The following is a 5,935-nucleotide window of genomic DNA, read 5'->3' as shown; positions in this document are numbered from 1 at the left end:
GACGAATTCAAGTATGGAGCTTTAATAACTTGTACTTATGCATAATTTACTTGTAATCTTAAATTTTAAGTAATATGCATCAATAAACAATACTTTGTGCATAAAAAATTGTTTTTAAGAGTTTTTGCCAAGAAAGTAAAATCGTCCTAAGAGGTAGAGGAGGGGAGAGGGTGGGAAAAAGTGAAAGAAACCCTAGAAAAATCGGACCTTTTAAAACATCCACAACAATCCCGTGACCTAGCCCGCGACTTAGGTTGTGTATCTAGTCGCCCGTGTCTTCCAGCCCACAAACAGTGAGTTGCGCGACCCTGGCTGCGACCAAAGTCGCGCACCAAGTCCCATGGACCTCTGTTTCACGCTTTCTATTTGTTTTTTACATCTGATTCGATCCCCAATTCTTTTAGTATGATAAGTACATAAAAACCTTGTTTCTTTACCATCTTGAATGCCAACTAGTCACAATTAGACCGCAAATAGAAAAACCAAAATTACGGGTGTTACGACATGACAACAACCGAGGTTCTTACCCAACAAATGAGAGAAAATTCTAACCAGACTAACATTTATCGAGTAATAGACGCTTACAAATAATCCATTTTGATTGTTGAGAATGTTAACTGATAAGGTAAATATTAATAAGTACTAGAAGGGTACTCGCGCAATGCAACGAAATACATCTTGATTTTAATATTTTATTTTATTTTTTATTCCAGTCGATGTTATAATATGGTCTTATGTGATTTTGAAAAAGCGATGATGTTTTTATTTTTGAATAAAGTATAAATTTAAAGATATCATAAAAATTTGACAAAAATATATCGATATTAGTATTAAATTAACTATTTAAAATCCCTCATTTTTTATGTAATTTTTAATTCAATTCTTTTTTATTTTAATTTAATTTAGGTTCAATAACGAAGTAATTTATATTTGGTTTAATACTATAATTTTCTTATAAAGATAATAATTAATTATTTTGCTAGAACTCGATAATTATCCTAATTATATTTTATATTTTTTTATATTTTAAAATGAGATGTTTATCCTCTATTTGATTATGTTTATCCACAGTTAGTTACACGAATTCAAACATAGAGCTTTAATAAGTTGTACTTATGCACAATTTACTTGTAATCTTGAATTTTAAGTAATATGCATCAATAAATAGTACTTCATGCATAAAAAATGGCTTTTAAGAATTTTTATCAAATGTTTTATAATATAGTATAGATTTACATGATAAATGGTAAACAAATTGCATCAAAATGAAATCCATAAATATATTCACTAATTTATTAACATTTAAACTCCCACTTTTGATGGTTCGTTTTTGTATTTTTTTTGTTTAAAATTGGTTAGTCATTTCAACAACAAAAATAAAACATGTGATGATTTATTTAATTTTCGATGCACATTTTAAAATGAAAATAGAATACGCTTTTTACCGAACATTGCAAAAACTGCTATGTTATGCACATCAACACATATTTTAAAGAGCAAATTGCATCAAAATGAAACATAATTTATTTCATTTCTTATTTTCGAAACCTATTTTCAAATACTATAATTATTTGCTAACATAATATGTTGTTTTTGGAGTATATATAACAAGTTTTAGAGAATATTTACAGTAAATGAATATTTTAAATAATCATTACGTATAATATAAATAAAAACAAAGTTGGTCAATGTTACATATCTTAGTTAATTAATAATACATAAAAAAATTATAAAAATAGTAATAATACTAAATAATCAATAATTAGTAATAGTGATTAATTTATAATTAAATAAATTACTATTTTAAAATAAATATTAATTAATAAATTGGAAATAATATTATTTTATAAATAAAATTAAAATTAATTATTAGATAAAATTAGTTAATAACTAAAATTAAAATTAATTGGTAATTTGTTAATAATAAATAATAATCAATATTAATGAGGGTATAATTGGAAAAAAAATGTCCATAAGCTATTAAAACGCTACTCTAACTAATGTTTCAATAAACTAACTTAATAAGTTAGTTTATAAGCTAGGTTATGTGCATCCAAACATGTACATCAAAAATAAGCTAACTTATGTTTACCAAACAATACAAAAAAAAAATCAAAAAGAGGGAGATAGATGGTAAGGGCCAACGACGCCGACGTGTTTAATTCGGACCATGGGCAACGATGTGGCGATGAGGAGAGGCGACGACAGTGATGTCATTTTGTGAGAGTGATTTGAATGACATAGGGTTTGGGAACGATAAAATTGATGTAGGTTTTTTAACTTTAAATTTTCTTAATCCATGTAACCTTTTTTGGGTTAAGAGGATGTAAGTTACCAATTTTTAAAAGTTTGATGACTTATTTTTTAAGAAAATGTTCAGGGACTTGATTATTCAATATAAAAAATTTTAATGGTGCTTTCGAGCATCACATTGTTGTAATTTAAGAAACTACAACCAATTTAATGACGACTATATTTAGACATTGATCAATATGGATTATAACACTGAATGCAGATAAACAACCCTTAAAGGGAAAGCCAACAGTTGTCGAGGATGAGGTCATCCAATCTGGAGCAAATGACCCACTGTTCGATCATTGGCCAAATACAGATGTCATGATTAATCCCAAATTCACAAATCGATATGCAACATTCGTATTTTCTTTAATAATACAAAATAAACACGAGAAAGTAATTGACTTGATCATTCAACACGAGAAAGTTCGTTGAGTTTTTTTTCCTGATCTTTTCTCATTAACTAGACATGTTGTGATTTTGTAAACAAGAAGCGGATGTTATATTAGGGGTGGGTGTGCATCACGCGGGTTCAGGTGGAAAACCAAAAATCCGATCAAATTTTGGATATGAAAGCCACTCCGAATTTTGTGTTTCGGATGTCGGATTGTTTCATGTTCAGACTGGTCGGGTTCGGGTTTAGTTATATACAAAAAATGTATATATATTCAATCGATTTTGAAGATGAATTCAATCAATTGAGATAACTGATAAAATCTATATATGAAAAAAGTATATTTTTATTTTAATAAAATTTATTTTGTTTATGTAAAAATTATGGTAATAATGGACACCAACCTTAGTAAATATTGTTGGTGTTATAAGTAGTATCATTTAATAGAAAAGTAGCATAAATTCAATAAATATTTTTGTTCCTTTAAAATAAGAAAATTGTATTAAAATAGAACTGATTTTGATAAAAAAAACTTTCAAAATCATCATTTAAGGGCTTAAATATTTTTTTTTTATATATTTAAGGGTCTCATTGACAGGTTTAATATAGAACCAGTTACTTGAATATGATGTGCCAAATTAGTAATAACTAGAAGGGTACTCGCATGATATAGCGAAATATATCTCAATTTTAATGTTTCGTTTTATTATTTATCTATGTCGATATAATATGATTTCAAGTGGTTTTGAGAAAGCGATGATTTTTTTATTTTTGAATAAAATATAAATTTAAATATACCATAAAAATTTGGGAAAAAAAATATATGTCGACATTAGTATCAAATTTACTATTTAAAGTTATGGTTTTTTGATATTAACATAATACTTAATTATTATTTTTATAAAATTTATAATATTAAACCAAAAATAAATTATTTTATTATTAAACTTAAATTAAATTATAATTAAAAAATAAAGAAATTACATAACAGATAAGAACTTTTAAATAGTTGATTTGATATTAACATTGATATTTTTTTTTTCAAATTTTTATGATATCTTTAAATTTATATTTTATTCAAAAATAAAATCATTATTGTTTTCTTTAAAACACATAAAGTCGTATTATAACATCGACATAAACAAATACTAAAATAGAACATTAAAATCGAGATGCTCTCGCTGCATTGCGAGTACTCTTCTAGTATGCATCAATATACAATATTTTATGCATAAAAAATGGTTTTTAAGAGTTTTTTGTCAAATGTTTTATAATATAGTATATATTAGTTACACAAATTCAAAAATGAAGCTTTAATAAGTTGTATTTACGCATAATTTACTTGTGATCTTGAATTTTAAGTAATATGCTTCAACAAACAGTACCTTATGCATCAAAAATGGTTTTTATGAGTTTTTGTCAAATGATTGTATGTGAACTTTGTGTTCCATAACATAATAGATCAAAAACAATTTTATTTAAATCAATACAAATCATAAATCAACCAAACAATGGTCAATCAATACAACTACCTTGAAGCTTACCTTGAAAGAGAAACAATCAAGATTTTGGGATGAGAAGCAATCGAGCTCTAATGAAGTAAACCTAAACCGACAAAGAACCAGACAAAGAAACCATAAAGAATTGATACGTAATGAGTCAAAAACAAAGAAGCAAAAATCGATACAGACCATAAATCAATCAGAAGCAGTAGTCGAAACCCATGGGGTTGAAGCTTACTTTGAAAGAGAAGCAACCGAGCTTTGGGGAAGGGAAGTTGACAGTGATTATAAGAAATATTGAGTCAAAACCACTCATTAAATATGAAATCAACAATGGCTATCTACTCTTTAAAAAAAAAGATTATAAGGACGTTAGTTGGATTAGAGAGATTGTAGGGACGAATTAAGATTTCAATGGTAGTGGTATACTTTAAAAACATGTACGTATGCATAATTAACTTGTATTTTTGATTTTTACGTAACGTGCACAAATTAATTGTACCTTATACATGGTAATTTATTTTTAATAAAATGAGCCAAATGCTTTATAATATGGTATAGATAAAAAAAATATTACATGGTTTTTAAAAGCCACCTCATCGATAACTCGAAAAACAGTACACATTACATGATCCACAGTGACGCTTCCCATGCTGATCTCCTCCTCTAAACCTCTTCCTTCTTGTATCCATCTCCGATGACACCACGTTCCATATTGACAACTGCCACAACCTCCATCCAAGGCTTACACATAAGTATCACATTGTTAGAATTCAACCCTTACACCTCTGTTCTATCCTCCATTAACGTCGCAGTCGTTTCATCGCCTGGAACCACCACAATCTTCTTGCAAACTTTTTTCGGTGGTAGCGGTGACATCAGTGATTGTGGTCTTGGTTGCAACAACTGGGTTTATTTTTTGGTTGGAAGTGGTGAATAATTATCTCAAATGATTTAAGGTTTTGATTTAGGCGAAACTTTGTGAACAATGAAGCTCGCCCCCAGAACCATCGACCTTGCTAAAATCAATTCTAATATGGGTTCTGTTGATTTGCTTCAACCATCGATATGGGTTTTTTTTTCTACCGTTTATATGCTAAAATCTTTTGGCGATCTAGTTGGTTCGAATATGGGGCTCGATTCCGTATGCAAATAAATAGTACGGTGAAGGGAGGAGTTTGTAGGTGGTGGTGGTCAGAGATTCATGGTCAGAGGTGGTCGTGGTAATGGGATGCATCGACGTTAAAGGATGCGGCAATTTTTAGTTTATAGACGTGGAATATTAGTTTTCAAATATAAAAGAATTTATGTTCCATGCCACGATCTATACTATATTATAAAGCAGTTGATAAAAGCTCTTAAAAACCACTTTTTATGCATAAAGTACTGTTTATTAATACATACTAGAAGCATACTCGCGCAATGCAGCGAGATACATCGTGATTTTTATATTTCATTTTATTCTTTATCTCAGTCGATGTCATAAGATGACTTTATGTGATTTTGAGAAAGCGGTGATGTTTTTATTTTTGAATATATCATAAAAATTTGACAAAAATATATTGATATTAGTATCAAATTAACTATTTGAAATTCCTCATTTTTTTGTGTAATTTTTTAATTCAAATTTTTTATAATTTAATTTATGTAGAATAACGAAGTAATTTATATTTGGTTTAATAATATAATTTTTTATAAAGATAATAATTATTTATTTTGTTGGAACTCGATAATTATTCTAATT

The sequence above is a fragment of the Cynara cardunculus genome (genome assembly GCF_001531365.2).
Source record: "Cynara cardunculus var. scolymus isolate 2C chromosome LG 2, CcrdV1, whole genome shotgun sequence".
Taxonomy (NCBI): domain Eukaryota; kingdom Viridiplantae; phylum Streptophyta; class Magnoliopsida; order Asterales; family Asteraceae; genus Cynara; species Cynara cardunculus.
Note: the sequence above shows the minus strand (reverse complement) of the source record.